The following is a 25,794-nucleotide window of genomic DNA, read 5'->3' as shown; positions in this document are numbered from 1 at the left end:
AAGTCACTGGTACTGCCAGGAGCAGACGTGTCTCATTGTCATGAACAGTCCTAACTTATTAAAACATTAAATACCATATTCTGTAGTCTTTGAAAGATACAAAGAATGTCTATCTAACAGAAATATTTCTCTATATATCTAGAAAATCTAACTAACATGGCTACAAGCTTGACTATTATCGATGATTATTCATTAACAACCAATATTTCCTAATTATACATTACATTTTTTATGAACTACACAATCACAATACTTTAATCAAGAGCAGAAATACATATACATATAACAAAATTGACCTTAAATTAGTATCAGTAAACCAAGATTCATATCAATGCAAATTATTCATATCTATATCATATCCCCCTTTAAATGTAAAAGAACATTTATAAACAATATTTGGGAACATGGGCACAGTTATTTCTCTCCAAACTGCTTCATGCTGAATGAGGGTGCTGTTAATTAGGTCTTTCATGGTGTAACCTGTCTCCCAGGTTCATCTCAGTTGGCAGTTGAGCAAAGTAAATTTTTTGAGAGTGTTCACAGCATTAAAGAATGAGGGCATGGTCTATCATACCATATTGGGATAGAAGCAATCCACAGTGTCTCATCCTCTGTGAAAACAAAAGAAACTCTTTTCCAAAACATCATGTCCTTAGATCCAAATTTTAAAGTCAAGGTTTTTTAAAATATCTATTCTCTAATAGTTTAGCAACATTTATAAACAAATATCTTTTAGCAGGTGTTGCTCCTTCCTCAGCATTCAAACAATTCGAAGAGAGCATAATAGCATACAGTATCAAGATAATCTGTGTATTTTTCATCTTTGTGTGGCTTTATTTTAACCTCTATTTCTTTTATTTTTACTTTTACTTTTTGATTTAGGTTCCCTGTATATCTTTGTCCTGGAATAACTCTGTAGACCAGGCTGTCCTTGAACTCACTCTGTCTCTGCCTCCCAGGCATAGGGATTAAAGGTGTGTGCTACCACACCTTGAAGTCACAGAGGTCAATCTACCTTAGCCTCCCAAGTGTTGGGATTAAAGGTGTGTACTACCACACCCAACTACTCTCTTTTTTTGACTTTAAGAACTTTAACCTTTAGCTTACATATATTTTTAACACACTATAAACCATTTAGAGTTTTTTTTTGAATCCCTCTTTACTGTATATCTCTTTTTTCTGACTACATGAGTCTTTAAGGAGAGGATTAAAGCTGTGACTTTGACGGCTGGATCCAGCCAATTCCTTAGCTTTTCAGCCTCATGGAAGAGGTACCGGCTGTACCCATGTTTATTGCCACAGCTCTGTGGCGGTTCAAGGTCCCTGCCAGCAAGCAAGCTGCAACAGTGTTAAACAACACTCAAAAGCTCCATAGTCAGGACCGCCTGCTTGAAAGAGTCAGAGTTTGCTCTGGCAGGACGGCCCAGAAAGACAGCATTTTAAAATGGTACAGTTTTTTTTTTTTTTCCTGCTACGGCTGAAAACGGAAAAGCATGCGTTCAGCTTTTCATCAACACCACTTAAGTGTTTGCTGGCAGGGCCTCTTAAAGAGCAACAAAGTTTTGCAGCTAAAGCTGAGTCAGGAAGCCTCTCTTAGATGAAAGCACTTGCTAGCCTCTAGCAAATAGAACAGACCCAAGAAATTGCTGCTACCAAGAAAACATGCTTTACTCTATTTTTTCCCAAGCTTTCTCAAGCTTTCTATGGATTCAGTTATCCACATGGGCGCCATTCTGTAGAAAGGAGCAGCTGGCTGCGTTCCTGCCCAGCTCCCTGCTGCCTGACTAGCTTATGCCCCGAAATAACAACACACAAATTGTACTCTTTTAAACATTGCTTGGCCCATTAGCTCTAGCCTCTTACTGGCTCTCACATCTTGACTAACCCATATCTAATAATCTGTATGCCATCACAAGATCATGGCTTACTGGGAAAGATTCAGCATGTCTGACCTGGCGGCTGGCTCCATGGCATCTGTCTCAGTTCAGAGCATCATGGCGACTGCCCCAGGCATCTGCCTCACTCCCAACATCCTGTTCTTTCTACTCTACCCACCTATGTTCTGACCTATCGGGCCTAGCAGTTTCTTTATTAATTAACCGATTTGAAATCATCAGATAGATAGAAGACACACCTACATCATGTTCTAAGGGATTCTAGGAAAATATCTTCTCAGTTCATAGTTTCTGTAGGTTTTTCAGAGCTCCTCCACCTGTTTTGTTGATGTGTTTCTCCTAAACTCACTTTTGAGAAATTGTTCCTGCTTTCTCTTTAGATTTAGCTAAAGACTAAAGAAGCAGTCCACTCCCAATCCCAGGGTTTACACTTCAAAGATTTTATCCTGCACTTTAAAGAAGGCTCCAGATAGCAAAAATGAGCTCACTCCTCTAAAACTCTAGAAGCCAGGTTAGATTTTGTATATAAGGGTGGGGGACATCTTCTTTTCCCTTCTGGACTCCTAAGTACAAGCACTGAGTTGCAAATAACATAACAATCAATTCACATTGTGTAACATTCCACTGGGTAGCAATTAGGAGGTACTAGGCAGGATTCTAAATGTCTCAGTTTACAGCACTGCTGTAACATTTAAAGAATGAAAGCAGTTTAGACTGCATCCCACATCACCACCAAGGCAGAGAGATTTCTAACATTGCTCATGAAATGCTACATCACTTTTAGTAATTAGAATTTTATTTTGCTTCAGGAATAAATGAACCATAATATTTTTTTAAATCACTACAACCTACTTATGATGACACCAAAAAGAGCATCGTTCAGTGAGATGCCCGAGTAACAGAAAAGACTCATCCTTTGTTTTTAGGTGTCAGCATTGTAAGCTTGATTTGAGGGTTTCAAATAGATTCTAGAGCTGAGAACTGAGGCCAAGGCCTCAATTACAGAATGATCCTATATAAATAATTCTACAGAATGAGTGGTATCATGCATGGGAATTACTAGATGAATATATTTCACACAAATGAAACCAATGAGGTCATTATTTCAATAATCATCTATATACAAGTAAAAAGAAGCAAAACATTAGCTATATGTTTCTTTTGAAGCTTCACAAAAATGAATAAAGATAATTTTTTACAAGCAGCTTATTTAGAAAGATTTACTATTTCAACAGCTAGCTCTCTAAGCAGTATAATCCTTTTATATTTATTAGGAAGAATATATTACATTTTCAGGGTACTGCAATTATTACTTTTCTAGTTTCAATAAACTTTTACATCTATTAACAGTGAAAATATTTAAATACAATATTTGTTTGAGTCCTGCAGATTATAAAAAATTTTAAAACATATATATGCAAAATCCTGCATTTTCTCATTCAATCCTCAATAATTTGGAGACATAAGCATTTTTAGTCAATCATTTAAAGAAACCACAACTTAGGCACACCAAGTGGTACGGTCAAGGGTGCTCAGAGCCAAACACAGCAAGTTGCTTGCTCATTCCATTTCATTGTGTATGATTGTCTGATCAAAACATAAGAATAAAAAAATATCAATTCCAAAGATCCTATGGTGGTATTTTAGGTGATTTACATAGTTTTTCTTTTCACACTTTTCCAAACTTCTCATGAAAAGACTCAGACAATTGTTCAAATGCTAAAACAACGTTGTCGTCTTCATTTTCACACAGTTCACGTAAGGAGACACTGCAAATAGAATACATACATATATACATATACATATATATACACCATTAGTCAACTAAGGGTCATGAGTATTATAAAAAAAGGCTCTCCTATAAAGAGATGAAATATTATTAGCAAATTATAAGGAATACTTATAAGAAACAAATTCATTAACCAAATAATGTATGTACAAAACAAAAAGAAAGAAATAGGAAAATAAGAGAAGGTGTTCTGTGCTGGATAAAGGAAAATTGAGAGGCTACCAAATTAATTCTATGTCCTTGGATCCTTGCTCCATTAAATAGTACAACAAAATTTTCTTTTCTTTTCACTGTATATCTTATGGACATACTTTGTGGTGTTTTTGTTTATGTTCTTGTTGTTTTCTGGTGTTTTTTTTTCTGTACTGTGTCCAGAAAAAATTGTAATCCACGATATAGATGAAAAGTTTCCTTTCTTTTTCTAGGTAGGTGAGAAACAAAACGAAAGCAGGACATGGCCAATAGAATAATGTTCCTCATGTAATTCAGATGTCCTCACCAAAATCCCCCAAAACCTGTAATCATGTTTACACCATGTCAATGTGGAATTACCATCACAGATGTAGCCACAGGTGATAGTTAATCTTGAAAGCAGGGGGGTTATTCTGGGTTCTCTAGATAGAACCAAATGAACTTCTCCAAAGTGCTCATGAGTATGAGGAAAGTGAGAACTAATGTCAAAAATTGAAATGTGGACACTTGATACACAGTCTCAGCTCTCTCTATGGAACATACCTGACCTCAAAGCCATAAGGAAATAGTGTGGAGGGAATCCCTAAAATGATGCAGACAAGCCGTAAAGTTTGAGAGAGAGACAGGGTTTTTCAACAGAGTGTCCAGAAACCCAGTTTTACCCAGTGGAACACACTTTTGACTTTAGACCTCCAGAATGGTAAGATGATGCATTTAAATAGATTTATATCATTAAGTGACAACTTGTTACATCAGCATTAAGAAACTGGTACCAAGGCATGAAGAAAGAAAGAAGAAACACAGAATGAACAGTTCATAGAGATCCTTGGTGGAAATAAAGCCCAATCTGACATCTTATTTGCCTTTCATTGTTTAATATTTTGCCCTTACTAGAGATCCATCTTCCCTGGGTCTTTACTCATCAACAAACTGAAATCTTTATCAGCAACATTAATTTACTTCTCCTCAGTTACAGACTAATCACTGTGATGATGTCCTCTGATATCCACAACATATATAAATTCTAAATATTTTTATACATAACCACAAATGTCACTTTCATAATGTACTCTCTCTCTCTCTCCCTCTCCCTCTCTCTCTCCCCCCCCCTCCCCCCCCCCCCTCTCTCTCTCTCTCTCTCTCTCTCTCTCTCTCTCTCTCTCTCTCTCTCTCTCTCTGTGTGTGTGTGTGTGTGAAAGAGACAGAGGGAAAGAAAGAGAGAGATTCCTTAACAACAATTTAAACCTTGGTCATCTTTACCCAGTATATGAACTTCAGTATCAATGTTTCAATTACAAGTATTTGTGGAATTAATATCCTGAATCATTACTTCTGTTTCCTTAATTCAGACCTTCATTCATTTCTGACCACCCTCACTGTTGCACACTTTGAGGAAATCTGACACATCTCAACCACATAGAAAGACTGTAGATCTATGCCACACTCACATTCACTGTTCTGTGTCCATGATGCTCAAAATATGCAGCCATAATTCTAAAATGTAACACTGAATTATTTTCCTGAAACAGACTCAAATTTCTTAGGAACTAAGTCTTTCTTCTATAAGTTGCCTTGTTCACAGTGTCTTATCACAGCAAGAGAAAAGTAGCTAATGCAAGGACTGTAAGTGTGGAAGTAGACATAAAAATCCTTGTACCGCAAATGTTTAAAAGTGTCTCAAACGCCGGGCGGTGGTGGCACACGCCTTTAATCCCAGCACTCGGGAGGCAGAGGCAGGCGGATCTCTGTGAGTTAGAGGCCAGCCTGGTCTATAAGAGCTAGTTCCAGGACAGGCTCTAAAAAAAAATGCTGCAGAGAAACCCTGTCTCGAAAAACCAAAAAAAAAAAAAAAAAAAAAAAAAAAAAAGTGTGTCTCAAACCAATGATACAACCATGTGTAATTGGTTACATGAATGAATGAATTAATGTTTTATTTTTCAGCCTGGCTTTTCACTCAACTCTAGTATCTCTGGAGGCTTCTGGGTTGCTCTCAAATTTATACTTTGGATAACTATCATCTAGAAATGCTACAAATCAGGGGTTCTCAAGCTGTGGGTCATGACCCATTTGGAGGTCACATATCAGATATACTGCATATCAGATATTTACATTATAACTCATAATAGTAGCAAAATCACAGTTATGAATTAGCAATAAAATAATTGTGTGGCTGGGGGTCACCACAGCATGAGAAATTGCAATACAGTGTCACAGCATTAGGAAGGCTGAGAACCACTGCTATAGATAAACAAAGCTATTCCCTCTGCTCTTGTATGCCTCAATTTCACACTGTGAATATAAATAATTCATATAAGCCTAATCCAGCTCTTATCAAGGAAATAAAACAAATGATTGTTTATTAAGGATGCAATAATAATAAGATTTATCATCATTTTGAATATACCTGTGACAAAATAAAGAACCTTTATTAAAGTGTTGAAATATATTTAGACCTGAGGGACTAGGATGATGGTCATTTAATTAGGTGACGTTATTTGGCCAATGGAGCCCAAGGATGGGGTGCTCATATAAAGTTTAATATTGGTTGTGGTTAACTGGGCTTTGTTGCAGATCAAAATAGGAAGTGGCTATGCACTGACAGTCAGACAAACCCAGTAAAAATATAAGTTGTAGCAAGATATTCAAGAGTAAGCACATGATATAACCTGGAGACCTGATGGTACATCAGAAACATTGGTGTTTATCAAGATTTTGCAATTGAGACTACTGGGAATATGAGGATGTGGTATCAGTCATGCTCTGGACTAGTTTCTTGTTAGTGTTAGTGCCTGAGCCTGAGAGTCTCTCTGGGTAGACCTTAATCTCCAAAGTACTATGAAATCAGTTATATTACAGAACATAACCAAAACGTTGTGCAGAGGGGGATTCTATAAACCCTTTTGGAAGTGGAAATAAATAGTATGTAACAGTCTCCCTATACTTTATGGTTCCATACCTGGTTCATGACAAGAATCTCAACATTTTTAAATTACAATTAAATTTCTGAAAAATATGAAAGGCATATTTCAACATGTAACATACCTGATAGATTTAATGGTGGATGAAAAATATTTCAACAGATCATAAGCTCTCCCTTGATTTATCCTAAATAACATAAAACTGAAATTAATGACAAAGACATCATTTGCTCTTAAATTTTACACCCATAAATTATGCTTATCTTGGACATGATCACAGAAATGGATATTTTGTTTGTTTGGTTGTTTGGTTGGTTTTTGCTGTGGGATAATATTTCTGTATGCTGTGATTATGTACTCCACTCATTGGTTAATAATAATGCTAAATTAGCCAGGTGGTGGTGGCACATGCCTTTAATCCTAGCACTTGGGAGGCAAAGGCAGGCATATCTCAATGATTTTGAGGCTAGCTGGTCTACAAGAGCTAGCTCTAGGACAGTTAGTACCATTGCACAGAGAAACCCTGACTCAGAAAACAAAACAAATTTATGATAATGAGGATAATGATGACGATGATGATGATGATGCTAATTGGCCTACTGCCAGGCAGAATCAAGCTAGGCAGGAAAGTTGAATGGAGATACAGGGAGAAAGAAGGGCAGAATCTGGAAAGATGTGAGCCAGAAACCAGAGGAACCAAACATGCTAGAGAATAGACAATGCCATTAAGCAATGTGTCAAAATGTAGATTAATAGAAATAGGTTTATTTGGCCAGTTGTGAAGACTCATGTCTATAATCCCAGCAACATTGGAGGCTAGGTCAGGATCAGTGCTTGAGAGTTTGGGGTCAGCCTCCTGGGTTTTAAAGATGGGTTAATTTAAGTTGTAAACTCTAATTGGTAATAAAGCTGAAAAATAGGCCAAGCATTCTGTAATTAGTACAAGTTTTTGTGTGTTTATTTGGGACCATGCCACAGCACACAAGACAAAAGAAAAAACTCTGCCTTTGCTTACAGTTTTTGTTGTTGGTTTTGTTATTTTCCAGTGGTGGCTCACAATTGGCCAAAGTGCTGAGAATAAGTGACTGTGAGCACTAATACCTATATGGAACATCTGTGTCACCTCACCAAGGCAGGGCATCACAGGAGAGGAGACAAGAAGAACTAACAGCTGGAAGTGAGGGGAGTGCTGTGAAATGCCAGCTTCTGGGCATGGCATGACTCTTGACTCCCAGGAGCTGAGGTCGCCTGCACAGGGTCTGTGCTAGAGGGACCACTAACATCAGGTGTGGATGAGAGAGGGGCCATTAACATCAGACATGGATGAGATAGGGACCACTAACATCAGGTGTGGATGAGAGAGGGGCCACTAACATCAGGCATGGATGAGAAGTGGACTCATAGAACAACCAGGGCCCTATGAGCTGAAGAAAGGAGAATCATTTTCTTCAGGATCTTAGTCACTGGTGGACCCCTGTGCCCCACACTAATGCAGGCAGCCCTCATATAACTCAATGGGTGACAAAATGAAAGAAAACAAAATTCAAAGACTCAAAATGGGAGGATTATTTGCTGGAGTAAAATGGCACAACTGGGAAGAGATACAAGAATTGGGTGGGAGTGTAGTCATGTTGTTTTATATACAATTATGAAAATATCAATGTATAACTTTTTAAACAAACAAAAATATTAACTACTAATGCAACAGCTACTTTATTCACAATAATAAATTGGGATTAATAGTGTTCCAAGTTTCTTAGGACTATCAAAACTTTTTATAATAAAAAATGCTCAAAATTTAAAGTTTTATTTATTTGTTCACTTTGGTTTTTCAAGACAGGGTTTCTCTGTGTAACAGCCCTGGCTGTCCTGGAACCCACTCTGTAGACCAGGCTGGCCCCAAACTCACAGAGATCTGCCTGCCTCTGCCTTTTGAGATCTGCCTGCCTTTGCCTCCCACGTGCTGGGATTAAATGTGTGAGCCACCTCTGCCCAGCAGATTGCTCATATTTTCATGTCAACTCTATGATTAATTCCTTGGTGTATTTGCCTCTAGATGTATGTGTTTAGCACTTGGACGAATACATCTCTGCTCATGGACATTTTCTTGAGTATTTCCCTGGAAGTGAATATTTGAAATGCTTGGCAAAACTATTTCTTTAATTTATCAAGAGAGAAGATACGTATTGACCTGGTCAAACCTCATAAAGGATTCATACCTGCAGCAGCCAAGTACATATGTGTTAAGTGGCAGTTTTCTTCCATGACTGTCCAACTTTTGTGGCCACAGCAATTGTGTGCAGACTGACTTAAGTAATGCTTGGTCCTGCTTACACTTATATGTAAATGACTTCCCTGGCAACAAGCTAAAATAACTATCCCAGAACCAGGTAAGCAAACTAGACACTGTATATTAACTCGGGCATTGAGCAATACCAGATTGTTATTTGTCATTAAAATTCCAAATGATGACTAAGTAGAACTGTAATATAAAAATATATTTGAATATTCACAAAGACACATTTAGAGTCAAGTGAGTTGGCCTAAATACCAAATTTTTGCAGACAAACTAGAAATAAAAATAGTACAGAGTATGTCATCATCTTTGCCATCAGTCTGGAAGTAAAAATCTAATATTCTTGGCAGGGTTAACCATTTCTTGGAATTATCGGGAGTGAACGTACCTATTTTCCTTCTCTAATCTCACAAGCGATCCATGCTTATAAAAGTCAAATGCATATGCACTAAGTGGTATTTTTCTTCCTGTACTGTCGAATCTGTGTGGCCACAGCACTGGGGCTTGGGTGTGATCGATACCAATTGTGTGCAGAACGACCTAAAAATAGAATTTTTGAGTGGTTATTCAAATAGAGAGAATGCTTGTGATTTAGAACTAGGAGTTGTTTCATCTTCATTAATACTTTTCAAGAACACTCTGTTGATAAAAGAGCAGGTGCTTTCTGCACACACAGAGACAGTGCATCATAGATCATGACTTAGCTCCACCTGTGAAGAAGACCCCCCCACACACAGAGCATGCTGATGGCAAGTCCATCAGTCCTGTTGGAATAAAGCAAGACTGACTAGGAAATAAAAGAGAACTGAAAAATTTTAAAGTATCCTTAACAATTCAGAGAATAACTTTGCAAATGGGTTTCAGAGAGCAGGAGGCAAGCATTTCACAAAAGAAAATTCAGCTGGGAAAGTATAATGCTCTTCCATATCAACAACTATAATAAAAAAGAGCAGAGAGAGGATAGAGCAAAAGCATTAAAAAGGAAGAGAGCAAATAAGTAGTTTTCTCTGTTTTTTTCAGAAACTCTGGCTCATATGACCAATCAAGAATTCTGATGTAGGGTTAGTGATGCTGTAAACTGGCCAAGTACATTCTAGAGTGATATGGCAGTCATGGGTAGTAGAATGAACATTGAATTATTTCTATTTTCTTATGACCCATAAAATCTACACCCAAAAGAAAGTTGCACACATGCAACAAACATTAATACTAACCCTGTTTATAGCAACAAAGACTAAAAACAGACCAAACATTGAGAGAAGGCAGAGTAATGCATACCTTTCTATTATGAAGTATTATGGTGTGTGGAATAAACTAGACCTTCATGTCAAAACATGAATGAATCCTACAGACATAAAACTTAAAACAGGGTAAAATACTTTCAGGAGAATGCAATTAACCATATTTTCATTTTTGTAAAATAAAACACAAGCATAAATAAATAGTCATTTGGAAGATGAATTCTTTTCAGAAGAATTGGAAATTATGCAACTTTAGTGGAAAAAATGAAATATAGGAGGTAATGAGTTTCAGCTCATGGGTTACCACTATGTATATTCTTCTCTTCATAAGCCACCCAGAGGCATTAGAATATAGCATTAAAATCAAACAATAACAGAAGTTAGTGAAATTTCAAGAGATTACAACTTACCCTAGTAAAACAAATTCATATGAAATGAATTGGGTCAAGCAAAAAGCAGGCTATGATCAAATGTGAGTATAAATTCCTATGCCAGCTGATTCAAAATGGAGGAAATGGAAGCAGAAACTGCTTTCTAAACCTCTGTGGACAGCGAGTGTCAATGAGAATGAGTTCATGCATGCACCTATGTCTCTTCTAACTTTTTTTTGATTTTGCAGCAATAAGATACAGACTTTCTAGTTTATTCTTATTGTATCAACACCCCTCTGAATTGCCATCGAAACTCTACATATAAAAAGAAAGCAAAAGTAATTGTTACATCTTATAAATTGAGTTAATTACATAATAAATGGAAAGCAGAATTATTTTACTATTGTCTTCTCATTCCTCTTGTTCTTCTTCCTCTACCCTGCTTTCACAATGAAACAGGAACACACTCTTACCTTGACTGAAGCTCATTATGCAATAGTCAAATTTTTAGGAGTCCTCCCGTCTCAGCATCTCCATTTACACTGAGCATCCCCAGTTACATGATGGGCATGAGCTATCAAATCCATCTTTGGAAAGGAAACTATAATGCTTAAAGATTAATATTGTTCTTTCAAACTGTTTAACTACCAATCTCTTACATATCTAACCAGTCATCCATATGAAATAAAAAAGCTCCAAAAATTATTTTTCTTAAAAAAATTATTTTTCTTGATATGCCATGACTGGCTAATATACATGAGAAGTCTGCACTTCTCTGGAGACAGAGTGGATGGCTGCTAAGGGAAGAGGTGAGGCTAGGGAGGGAATGGGAGGAGAGGAGAGAAAGGAAACTGTGATCTGTGATCAGGCTGGGAAAATTAATTATTTAATAAAAGTGTTTTTCTTACAATAGAAAGTACAATTTTTTATCATCTGTATGCTAGTGTTCCACAGCTTCAACATCATTCTGTTTCAGTATACCACTCAGACTGTAGCAAAAGCCGCACAGACACTAACTAAAAAACATCACAGTTTACTTACGTTATTTGGAACTCCTGGACGAAGCAAATCCACATCAAAGTTTCCAGACAGACAAACAAATGGTGAAACTGCCATCCTTCCTTCCCTGCAGCTCATCAGGTGAGACACAAGTGGCGAGTCTTCATGTTCCTTACCTGTGAATTCTAAGCAGAACAGGTTGAGATAGATCCCTTTTGTTGCTGCACTTTTATTTTTTGTTTGCTTTAGACAAGGTCTCACTATGTATTTTCAGCTGACCAAGAACTCTCTATGTAAACCAGATTGACCACTCTGTCTTCCAGAGATCCCCCTACCTCTGAGTGCTGAAATTAAAAGCAGGCCCTACCATGCATGGAAGATTCATTTTTAAATACAGCCACAACATCAAACTTCATTTCCTTGTATGACAATTAAACCAAGCTGAAAAGGAAGGCCATTGAACCTATCAGGGACCACATAACAATGAAGACAAGTTGGTATAACACATACTGAACAAACAAGCCAGTTTGTGATGGGAGACAGTCAATAAATGTTAACGTTTAATATGGGTTTCACTACACCAAAATATGTATTATGCTTTTGATCAGTCAAAAGTTAATTAAATTAGAAAGTTTTCTAAACTAAACTGTCACTGCTAGTGGCCATGTCAGAGGAGCAGCAGGAAGCATTTGAAGTTCAAGGTGTCAGCCCACCTGTCAGGAAGAAACTCTCTGATGAATCTTATTTAGGCAAGACCACAGGATTAGAGACCAGGGGATGTCTTTTGTTTCTACTGTGTCTTTATATATTTTGCTACTGCTATGGGTGTGGGTAGATCCCCACTGCCTGTTATGTTTATACCATGGAAACATCCCAATCTACTGTGCATTTTTATTCATAATTGTCAAGAAGATGATTTTTCCCCAATCTGCACTATCTAATTGATAAAAATGATATCTTATAGAGAGTTTGATTAACAAAAAATAATATTAGTATATGTTTCATGACTAAGACCTATGATTCCCACCTAAGGAGCTGCTTTAGATCACATCGCATGTAATCAGTTAAAGTAAACCACTGAATTCCCCAGGAGCTAGACAGGCTCTAATTCTTCTCAACATCAAGCCTTTCCTGAAAAGTGGTCATAAGAATTTCTCTTGTTTCTCTTGTCTCAGAGACTGACCCAAAGTCAGCTCTCAATAAAAACAGTTTATAAATTATTTAATTGGTTTTAGAATCATTCTCCACTGACCTTTTAACTGTCAATCACAAACTTCCTTTTGGTTTCATTTTTTGTAAAAGCTTAGAAATAACCCAATTATTATAAGGCAAGCTGGCTTTTCTGAAGTGCTAGCTTTCTGAGACAAAAATGGTAGAGCTGGAACCCTACCACTGACCTGCATCCCTAGCATCCATATTGCATGTCCATGCATGTTGCATGGGCATGATCATTACTAAATTGCTCCACAGGGAACTGAAACACACTTACCAATTTTTGACAAGGGGAGTTGATACTCCTCCTTCGTATCAGCCAATCGGGACACAATTCGCAGAAAAGCAACAAAGTCCTCTGTCACTTGAGTGTTGTACTCAAGCAGGGCCTCACTGAAGTCCTCAGGGAGGTCATCAAGGAACACCTAAATGCCAAAGGTTTTTCAGAGAGCAGAGAACACCTTCCTTAAAAACTGAGAAGTTACAGCAATGAAAGATCACATAGTATAACTCTATTATTTTCAATAAAATATATTTCCTATCTTACTACTTGATTGAAGTAAGATTAAAATGTTTTTGTTCTTATTTGTACTTGTAAAAAACAAATGCTCTACCCAGAAAATTTGCTCTGATGCTCCCTAATGAAAACAGCTCTTGTAAGAGCAGAAGCACGTCCTCCCCTGCCACTGGACTCATGAATAATCTCAAAGGATCTAAGAGAATGTATGTAGAGCAAAGAAGATAAAGCATATTTTCAGGTTTGGAGCCAACTTCACCTGGCTGAGAGGTTTTGAAACTCTCACTGTATTTATTGTGCTAACACAGGTTATTTTTTCTACCTGTACACATAAAAGCGCTGTATCTCTAATTTTCTTTTCTTTTTTTTCAGTTTTGTGATGGTAAACTACAACCTAGAAAGCATTTTCCCCAAAACCATCTTCATTTAAGACTTCTGGACCTGAAAAACTGTGAAGAAAAGACTTCTGCCATTGTCATCCATGCTATCGGTGCTACATCAGAAAGTTACATGGATATTCCTGAGAGAGTCAACTCAAGGCAGCAAGAAGAGCAGAAAGGGTGCTATGAAAGATCTCAGGGAAATATATACAACTGTTTTGATTAAATGGACAAATACACCTTTTCAAAAATGAGCAAGAAAAATGGAACTATTAAAATTTGAAAGCTGTTTGTAAAATTTAGACTCTGGAAGTCAAGGGACAGTTTCCGAGACAACTTTGTAACGCTTTTTCATAGATGACACTGTGACATACAGTCATATCTCAGGACACACATTCAACAACGAGGGTGGCTTTGGGGCTTAAATGTATAATTCCCTACATTGTGTGTGAGTGTGGGTATGAACATGAATATGTGCATGGGTGCTCTCTACCTTATATTTTGAAACATAGTCTCTAACCATACTTAGAGCTCTCCAGCCAGCTCCAGGGATCATTTCACTGCCTTTTCAGTTCTGGGATTACAAGATGTGTATAGCTTTTCATGTAGGTACTGGGAATGCACACTCAGATCCTCATGCTTGCATGGCAAGCATTGTATCAAGTCCTCTTCCCAGACCTTTTACACATTTTCATTAATACTGCATTTGGGTGCAATCAATTAAAATTATGAATATACTTTCATCCTAACATATGTATGTATGCATGTAACCTTTGAACAGATCCACAGATGAACATTTGAATTACAGATAAATATCACACTCTTTCCCAAAGTAACAAATTAGTATATAAAATGCATTAATTACCACATAAAATTCTATTGCTACAGAATCATTTCTGGCATAATCTCTGTACTATTGTTAATACTTTTATTAGATGATTTTACCTTTGATTGATAATCATTGATGTCAGCATCTTGGAACTTGGCTGGAATATATTTTCTTCCAAAAAGATTTGCCAGTACTAAGACCAGCTTTTCTATTACATCTTCAGAAAAACGTTTTGAGCCTGTACAAAACAAAGAGTTCCATGATATACTTGTGAAAAACGCTTACATCAATTTTTTTCATGTTTAAAATGATTATTATGTTCATTTAGTAGCAACTATAGAATAACTTCAGCCGCACCTGAGCCTTTTTTCTTCCTGCTTTTACCTTCCTACTATAAATTACTTATGTTCGGATCTAGATTTGCTTACTATGATTACTTTTGTGGATGACCAAATTTGTGATGACATCCTTGTATTTGTCAGTGTTCTATAACTGTAAAGAGACACAGGAGCCACGGCAACTCTTACGAAAGAGAGCACATAATTGGGGCTTGCTTACAGATTCAGAGATTTCATTAATTAATATCATGGCAGAGAGCATGGTGGCACGCAGGCAGACATGGTGCTGGATAAGCAGTTGAGAGCTCTTCATCGGCATCATGAGGCAGCAAGAAAAGAGCGAGAGCTACTGAACCTTGCTTGAGCTTTCAAAACCCCAAAAGCCCACCTCTAGTGACACACTTCCTCCAATAGGGCCACATCTACACCAGCAAGGCCATATCTCCTAATCCCTTTCATATAGTTCCATTCAAAAATGACCATGCATTCAAACATATGAGCCTGTAAGGACCATTCCTACTCAATCCCCCACAGAGATCCTGCTACTGTAACAGCCAGTTGCCAAATTAATGAGGAGCTGCATCAGATCCATCTGCAGCATCACTACCTGTTCTTCACCGGAATGTCTTTTCCAATACATTTATGGATATAGGTGAGTGAAATTTCTGTAGTTCTTCAATAATAATTTAAAAACATTATACAACTGTTCTGGTAAAGAGAACTTCAAATTAACTTTTAAGTTATCAAGATTTAATCAAAATATGTAATGCTTTAAATAATTTTCAAACTTCAGTAAATGAATTTAAAATAAATTCTCTAATATGAATGTTTTTAACCTGTTGTTCTTAGTCACAATTTTTTATTTATCTTACTATATAAATCTACTCCTTTTCCTTTTAGATTTAAATCAAGCATTGATTTTAGAAAAAGAGAAGGTAAAAAAGATCAATAAAATCAAATCCCTATCATGAGCTCAACCATCACAGTAATTTAAAAGTCCTTCCTTGATAATCAGGAGAACTTGAGTTGATAATAACATGGAAAATGAAGAAACATAACTCCTCTCACCTCCCTGCTTTAAAATGTTCTCCTTTCTTTTTTCTTATTCCCTGTGCTTATATATTTCTTAAGATTCAAATTATTAGTCATTTTCTGTACTTGACAGGGGCTTTTGAAACCTTAAAGCCCACTTCCTGTAATACACTTCCTCCTGAAAGACCATGCTTCTTAATCCTATCAAATAGTGACATTCCCTTCTGACCAAATGTTCAAATCTATGAGTCTATGGGGTCTATGCTCATTCTAATTACCACATTCCACTTCTTATCCTATCACAAGTTTGAAACCATATCATAATATGAACTGCATCAACTTAAAAGTTGATTTGAAATTTGAAGAATTTGAACAGTTTAAAATTCCAAAGTTTAATGTCTCTTATGAAACTCAAGCCAATCTCTTAATTGTAACTCCCTATAAAATAAAAATAAAAAGTAAGTCACATGCTTGCAACATACAATAGAACAGGATATACACTACTTTTCCAAAAAGGAGCATAGTGAAGAAATACTGGACCAAACCAAGATCAAAAGCCAGTTGAGCAAATTTCACATAGAGATCTTCATCTCTATGTCTGATGTCAAGACACTCTTCAGATTTCCATCTCCTTTCAGCTTCTGTCACTGTAACACACTTTTCTCTCTTGGGTTGGTTCCACACCTGGTCTGCAGCTCTCCTTGACAGGCATCCCACAGCTCTGGTATCCCCAATATCTTGGAATCTCAAACACATTCCAGGTTTCACATTCATGGCTTTGTGCAATGATCTCTCTGAATCTCCATGCACAGATACCAATGATACAAGCCTAGCCTCAGTAGCTTTTCTTAGTCACAGAGGGAGATTCCATAACCCTTTTGTCATATACTTGACCCTAAATCCAGAACAATATGACTGAAGTTGCCAAGTTCTACTGCTTTCTGGGACTGGAACATGGCCCCTCTTTAAGTTACATTCTTCATCAGCTTTCTGCTCTTGATGAGTTACCTCACTGTTTAAGGATTTTTTAAATTCCTTTCCACGTGTTGAAAGCTTAGATGGGTGGAGCCTTGCTCTATTTAACATCAGGCTTAAGAAAAAAAAAACTTTTAGTCTCTGTGAGTGCACAATTTATCTCCATTGGACTTCCTGGTGCTTTTTTCTTTTCAAACTGTGCATTTTGGTCGGGCGGTGGTGGCTCATGCCTTTAATCCCAGCACTCGGGAGGCAGAGGCAGGCGGATCTCTGAGTTCGAGGCCAGCCTGGTCTACAAGAGCTAGCTCCAGGACAGGCTCTAGAAACTACAGGGAAACCCTGTCTCGAAAAACAAAACAACAACAACAACAACAAAAAAAAAAACCTGTGCATTTTGTATTTCCCTTTGCCCATTTTGTTCCTTATAGTTACAGATCTGAGTAAGAATGATTACTAACAATCACAGCACATGCTCAATATTAGGCTGCCTTGAAATCTCTACCAAGGTCAATAATCCAGAACTCTTCCATTTAGTATCAGGCATATTTTTTGGATAATGGCAAAAAGTCTTCACCAAAATAGTGCAAGATTTGAAATCTCAAGCTGAACCATCATAATCTTCATCGTTCTCAACATCACTGTCTTCTGTGTTCATACAACTATGGCCCATTAAGCCCCACTTAAAATGTTAACTGGTTTCCTAATCTAAAGTCTGCCTTCTGCCCACAAGCATCATAGCAGTCCTGTTACAGCAATACTGAGCTTCTTGTGCCAACTTTTGTCTTGGTTAGTGTTCTATAGCTGTGGTGAGACATCATGACCCTGACAACTTTTATAAAAGAAACCATTTAACTGGGGTTTGCATATAATTTCAGAGGTTAAGTCCATTATCATTATGATGGGGAGAATGGCGGAAGAGATGCAGATGTGGTACTGGAGAAGTAGCCAAGAGTTCTACATTTGGATCTGCAGACAGCAGGAAAGGAAAGAGACTCTGAAAATGATAGGCTTTTGAAACCTCAAAACACACAATTGAGTGACACATTTCTGTTATGGGATATTTGTGCATTGTGTAGAGATATATTTACTGTAATTGGTATAATAAAAAGCTGAATGGTAAATAGCTAGGCAGAATGTATACGTGAGATTTCTGGAGACAGAGACGACCCTCAGAAAGAGAAAGATAGAGTCACCAATCAGACAGGAGGTGTAGGATGAAGGAGAGGTAATGCCATGTGGTAGTACCTATATTAATATAACTGAGTTAATTTAAGCTATAAGAGCTAATGGGAGTCAGACAGTGATGGTGCATACCTCTAATCCCAGCACTCAAGAAGCAAAGGCAGGCAGATCTCTGTAAGTTCGAGGGCAGCTGGTCTACAGAGTGAATTCCAGGACAGGTTCCAAAACTACACAGAAAATTTCTGTCTCAAATAAATAAACAAACAAACAAACAAACAAATAAAAAGAACTAATGGGGCAAGCCTAAACTAAGGCCAAGATTTCATAATTAATATCAAGTCTCCATTGTTTGGTCAAAAGTAATACCCCAGGCCTCTGACACCCCTATTACCAAGGTCTCTGGGATGGTTGGGTGTGAGCTCAGTGGAACCCTGGAACACAGATTGCTCCAATACTGAGGGGAGCTGGGAGCTCAGTGGAACCCTGGAACACAGATTGCTCCAATACTAAGGACTTGGGAGCTTACTCCAATACTGAGGGGACCTAAGAGACAGCCACAGCAAGGATTGGACCAAGATGCCAGGACATTGCTGGCTTCATCTGAAGGAAGAGCTGGGTAAGTGCCATTGCAAGCATCCTCCAACATTCTAAAAAGCAACATGGTAACACTAGACCCAGCAGACGCACAAAAGGAAGACTTGATCACCCTAAACAAGGAGAAGTAGATGAAAATGACTTTAAACATAATTTTATGAAAATGATGGAGACATTTAAAGAGGAAGTAAAAAACTCCCTTAAAAAAATGGAAGAGAAGACAAATAAAAAGTTGGAAGAAATTAATAAATCCCTCAAAAAAAAAAAAAAAAAACAAGCCAAGAAAACCAAGAAAAAAAACCAATCAAACAGGTAAAGGAAACAGTTCAAGACTTGAAGACTGAAATGAAGGTAATAAAACACAAACCAAAGGAATTCTGAATATGGAAAAATATGGGTAAATGAACAGGAACTACAGAGATAAGTATAACCAACATAATACAAGAGATAGAAGAAAGAATCTCAGGCGCTGAAGTTACCATAGAGGAAATAGACTTATTGGTTAAAAAAAACATTAAATCCAACAAATTCTTAATACAAAAAATTCACCAGGAAAAAAAACCAAACCTAAGAATAATAGGGGTAGAAGAAGGAGAAGAACTCCAGCTCAAAGGCACAGAAAATATATTCAGCAAAAAATATAGAAGAAAACCTTTCCATGCTAAAGAAGGATATCCCTATGAAGGTACAAGAAGCTATAGAATACCTAATAGACTGGGTCAAAAAAATTCCCCTCACCATATAATAATCAAAACACAAAACATATCGAATAAAGAAAGAATATTAAGAGTTGCAAAGGAAAAAGGTCAAGTAACATATAAAGGTAAACCTATCAGAATTACACTTGACTTCTCTATGGAAACCATGAAAGCCAGAAGGTCCTGGATAGATGTGCTGCAGTCATTAAGAGACCATGGATGCAAGCCCAGACTACTATACCCAGCAAATCTTTCATTCACCATCGATGGAGAAAACAAGCTGTTTCATGACAAAAACAGTTTTAAACAATACATATCCACAAACCCAGCCTTACAGAAAGTACTAGAAGAGAAACTGCAACCCCAGGAATCTAAGTACACCCACAATAACACAGATATCTGATAACCTCCCAACAGCATAACCCAAAGAAGGAAAACACGCAAACACTACTACTAAAAAATAACTGAAGTTAACAACCACTGGTCATTAATATCACTTAATATCAATGGACTCAATGCACCTATACAAAGACACAGGCTAAGAGAATGGATACCAAAACAGGATCAAGCCTTCTGCTGTTTACAAGAAACACACCTCAACCTCAAAGACAGACACTTCCTCAGAGTAAAGGGTTATGAAAAGGTTTTCCAATCAAATGGACCTAAGAAACAAGTGGGTGTGGCTATCCTAATATCTAACAAAATTGATTTCAAACTTAAATCAATCAGAAGAGATGAAGAAGGACACTTTATACTCATAACAGGAACAATTCATCAAGATGAAGTCTCAATGCTGAATATATATGCCCCTAATACAAGAGCACCCACAAATGTAACAGAAACATTCCTAAAACTTAAATCCCACAACATACCCCACACACTAATAGTAGATTTCAACACTCCTCTCCTGCCAATGGACATGTCAACCAGACAGAAACTTAACAGACAAATAAGAGAACTAACAGACATTCATTTGCAACTATGGAGGTTTGCTTTTTTACTATGTGATCCATTTAAGAGAAGGCTCCATGAGAGGCTGAGAAGAAGGTATATTCTTTTTCGTTTGCGTGAAATGTTCTATAGATGATTGTTACAAAAAAATTGGAGTAACCTCCTGTGTCTTGTCAGATCACCATGGAGTAAAGTTAGAATTTAACAACAATGCTACTCCCAGAGGCCTACAAACTCATGGAAACTGAACAGTCAACTACTGAACCACCCATGGGTCAAGGAAGAAATAAAAAAGAAATGAATGTCTTCCTTGAATTCAACAAAAATAAATGCACAACATATACAAACCTATGGGACATTATGAAAGCAGTGCTAAGAGGAAAGTTAATAGCACTAAGTGTCCACATAAAGAAAATGGAGAAAGCTCACATTAGTGACTTAGCAGCACACCTAAAAGCTTTAGAAAAAAAGAAGCAGACTCACCCAGGAGAAGTAGAAGACAGGAAATAATCAAATTGAGAGCTGACATCAACAAAATAGAAACACAAGAAACAATACAAGGAATCAATGAAACAAAGAGCTGATTCTTTGAGAAAATCAACAAGATTGATAAACCCTTATTCATAGTTATTAAAAGGCTGAGAGGGAACATCCAAATTAACAAGATCAGAAATGAAAAGGGGCACATAACAACAGACACTGAGGGAATTCAGAGAATCATTAGGTCTTACAACAAAAACCTGGATTCTTAAAAGGTTAGCAGCATGTCCATTTATTTAACTTCTTTTTTTAATATTTATTTGTTTATTTATTTTGTATACAACATTCTGTCTTTATGTATGCCTGCAGGCCAGAAGAGGGCACCAGACCTCATTACAGATGGTTGTGAGCCACGTGGTTGCTGGGAATTGAACTCAGGACGTTTGGAAGAGCAGGCGATGCTCTTAACCGTTGAGTCATCTCTCCAGCCCTTTATTTAACTTCTTATGCATCCTTTATAAAGTTATCAATTTTAGCTACCTCTGTCAACAACAATAAACACAATAATACTTCCTTTTGCCTGAAATGGTTTCACCTGTTACTAATCTGGAGAAAACAAAACTTTCTGAGTAGCCACGAAATGATACATTTTTAGTGCATAAAGACTACAGGTGTTGTGCAAAGTATATCCATCAACTGGTGACAGAAGAGAAAGCAGAAGGCATTGTAGCCACCATGCACTGGAAAATATCACCACATTAAGCACAAATATTATGAGAAGGCAATATTTACTTCAAAGACACTGTGTACATAATTTATTTTGAAATGTAAAACCCGAAAGTTTTTCCATAAAAGCTTTGTGGGATTTATTATAATGACATTGCCAAATATGGGCAAAATTTAATATGTATAATTGACCTCAAACAAATAATTAATGTAATATCAGTTATTGATGTATATTGTTAAATTATATGCAAAGAAAATTGTGTTGCAAACAATGTTAACAGATAATGTTGGTTATTATCTGTGGATAGAATTTTGGGTTTTGTATTTTAACAATGTTTTCCTCTGCTGTTCTTCAAAATTAATCCATATTATATTTAATTACTAGAAAATGTTTTATAAATATTATATATTACTCAGTATTTTAAGAATCCTAGTGGCAACATACTTTTCAAATTACAACTTTCAGTACTGAATGTTTTAAAATCATCATCATAAAATAGTACTTCTATTAGTACTTATTCAATTTTATCTTATTTATAAACTTATAATTTGCCTATATAATTATAATTCTTTTTTATTATTAAACTTTTAGTTAAAATGAAGAATAGTGGGGAGGGGAGGGAAATGGGAGACGGGGAGGAGGTGAAAATTTTTAATAAAAAGCAATAATAATAAAAGTACAAATTAAAAAAATGAACAATAGTAAGGTTTTCATGCATACATTATTATATTTAGCTGAAACTCTCTCAAGTGATTATTGAGTGAATATATTCATGATGATTTAGCTTTCTATAAATCTACAAGGTATTTTTCCCACAATTGGAAGATTTTATACACACACACACACACACACAGTTTTACATGTATATAATACTTATCACATTATCTCATATATTGATATATATTCCCATATACTAATAATGATACATTATTTATATACTGTATGATTTGATAATATTGTTTTGATGATATACACACACACACACACAAACAACATAGCCCTCAAACTTACCTTCATGAGTTGGCTGACAAAGATTATGGAAAAGACCTCTTACAAGAAAATTGACAAAAACAAAATTAGATGGTTCATGGTCATATAAATGTGACACAAGGCCAGCAAATCCTGTAGGGTTACCTTCTTGATCTATATATCCCTAAAAAACAAAAATGATTTGTTAGTTTGACTCAACTCACAGAATTAGCAACAAGTAGATTATTCATTATCAGTCTAAAATAGTACATGCCAATAAGGCTGTAACTACCAACTAGCCCAACTTTAATAATTATATGAATTAAAAGTAGCAGTACTCATTGGGTATTGTCTTCTAAGGTTTACAATAATGAATGTGGTTAGAACAAAAATCTAGAGCTGGAGAGATGGCTCAGAAGTCAGCAGCACTTGCTGCTTTTCCAGACAACCTGAGCTCAGTTTTCCAGAATCCACACTGAGTGCCTCACAGTCAGCTACAACTCCAGTTTCAGGGACCCTCATGCCCTCTTCTTGTCTCCACAGGTACCTACACACACATGACATCTCCTCACACATCACAAAGATGTAGATAAAAAATTTTTAAAAGTTAAAAAAATAAATTCTGGTGCTTTAAAAAATCTAGAAAGTAGTCAATCTATTGTATACACGTACATACACACTCATGTAGAGAAAAAGATTAAGAGAAAGGAGTTGGTTCCTACCTCTTTCACCAGGAACTGTAAAGAATATAAGAAATAATGCTTTAACATGTCTGTGACTCGGCGATGATTAAAGGATATTAATGAGTGCCTCAGCACTGACAGTGCCTACAAAGAAAAACATTTTGATTTAGTAACATTAAGCGATAACACAGGATAAATTAATAGAGCACACACATAGATATATGTCACATATCCTATGCATTTATAATGTCATGTCTTATGCATATATAATGCCAATTACAAGATCTATACCTCTAAAGCACAATGAACAATTGTGGGTTCCCCTTTACTGCTTTATTCTTTTCCAAATGCTGTCTCCTCAAGGAAAAAGGAACACTCTTATAAAGTTCCCTTTTGGTGCTCTTGGTCACCTACTGTATAGGATATGAAAAGTATTATATAACACAGCAACAACATACCTTTCACCTACAATGTACATATGTCCTTTAGCACACTAAGGAGCACTGTGCCAGTTTGAATGAAAATGGTCTCATAGGCTAATATGTTTGGATGTTTGCCCGCTGATTTATGGAACTGTTTGGGAAGGATTGTCAAACGTAGACTTTGAGGCTTCAAAAGCCCATACCATTCCCAGTTAGCTCTCTGTCCCTACACTGTGGTACTGTCTCAAGATGTGAATCCTCAGTCTTTTCTCCAGTGCCATGCCTCCCTTCCTGCTGCCCTGCTCCTGTCATGATGGTCATGAATTCAAAGTCTCCAGGAGACTGTTCCCTCTATAAGTTCCCTTGGTCATAGTCTTATCACATTAATAGAAATGTGAATATGGTAAGAACAGAAAACCAAATCGAAAGAAACAAAATTGTCTCCAAACCGACTGAGCAGAAAAGACATTATCAGTTCCAGTGCTTGCAGCAAATAAGTTGTTTTGGAGGGAGTCTAGATATACTCTTCTGTACCTATGATATCAGTACAAAAAGATTAGAAAGAGGTTGACTGGAACCAAAGGAGTGAAAATGTTCCTTCATGTCCATTGTCAAACAACACTATTGTATGTGCAGTATTTAACTTCTCTCTAAAATATCTATGAACTCACAATAAAAGCAAACTTTCTCAGCACCACTCAAAGCTCCACCTGTCTGCTCTTAGGTTGGAGGAGTTTACAGAATGCAGGAACAAGCTTTGTTGTCCTTTAAAAAATAACAAAAAGCAGAAAAGAATTATTTTGTTTTTATTATGTATATACATGGTGGGGGGTAGTACATGCCAGTACTCATGGAATCCAGGAGATGTCAGACCTTCTGGAGTTACAGGATGGTGTGAGACATCTAATACAGGTGCTGGGAACTGAGCTCGGGTCCTCTGCAACAAACCTACATGCCCTTAACACATGAGCAATGTCTCCACCGATTATTGTATTTAAGTCCAATATGCTTAATGGTAGAACAGGAGGAAAAATAAAAAGGGGTGAACTCCCCATCTCCTTTACAGTGGGTTATGAAGAGAACAAAGGTGCCTTTACTACCACCCTTCTTACCTTGTATGCTGGAGTCAGAGGAGACAGCGTTTGAAAAACAGCAAAGTAATAAGGGGATGTAGGGGAGAGGAAGTAACAGTAGTCCATTTGTTCTGGAGGTACAGACCTTATAACTAAAGGCATACAAGCATGATGTATTAGTATTTTCACTGCTATGCCAAAATACCTGAGAAGGGCAACTTAAATGAGGAGCAATTTATTTGGGGCACATGATTTTAATTTCAGTTCATAATGTGCCTGGCTCCATTGTACTGAAGCGGCTCACTTCACAGAAAGTCTGCACAAATAGACTTCCACTCTCCTTCTATCAAGGACCCCAGCATGAACAAGGCCACCTTCATTTGAGTACATTGCTGTCCTGCAGGCTAATTTTATCTAGAGAGGGCTCTACAGATGCTCCCAGAAATAAAGTATAATTTAAATCTATCCTAGTAGAATAAGTCCTGCTGTGGTCTGAATGTGGTCCCTAGATCATGCTGAAATCTAATCTCTGGGCTGGGTATATTATTGAGAGCTGAGACTTAGTGAAGTGGTTATAACCAGAGAAAGTCCTAAGGCTCCCCTGTTGGAATCCTCATTGATTTTTCAAGAGGCTCGAACAGGAGAGGCCCAACAGGCTGGGACATGTCCTGTTCACCACATGATGTCTTGTGATAGGGACACTTCAGAGAAAGCCTTTCACGAGTTGCCACCCTGCAGCAGTGAACCTTCTGAATTGTGAGACAAAACAAGCCTCTGTTCTTCATAATTCACTCCACCTGTGGCATTATGTTACAGCCAACAGAAATGAACACAAGTCCTTCTAACAGTGAGTTGTCACAAAAATAAAAATTAAATCATCTAATTGTGAGTTTCAAATTAATGGTCTCAGACTCACTTTTCTGTGGCCCTAAAGCATCAAGACTATGCTCTGATTATGATTTGATGTCTACTTGCTTATACCCAAATAAAGTGTGTAATCATACCTCGGAAAAAAAAGTCTGAAAACGAAA

At 36.9% G+C, this 25,794-nt stretch overlaps 1 pseudogene; it reads right to left on the bottom strand.

The window, feature by feature from the left end:
- Window positions 1–2,669: 2,669 nt before the first annotated feature.
- LOC119805805 overlaps window positions 2,670–25,794 on the bottom strand; it is a 104,161-nt pseudogene continuing 81,036 nt past the window's right edge.

The sequence above is a fragment of the Arvicola amphibius genome, unplaced genomic scaffold (genome assembly GCF_903992535.2).
Source record: "Arvicola amphibius unplaced genomic scaffold, mArvAmp1.2, whole genome shotgun sequence".
Taxonomy (NCBI): Eukaryota; Metazoa; Chordata; class Mammalia; order Rodentia; family Cricetidae; genus Arvicola; species Arvicola amphibius.
This window is presented reverse-complemented; position numbering and strand designations above follow the sequence as displayed.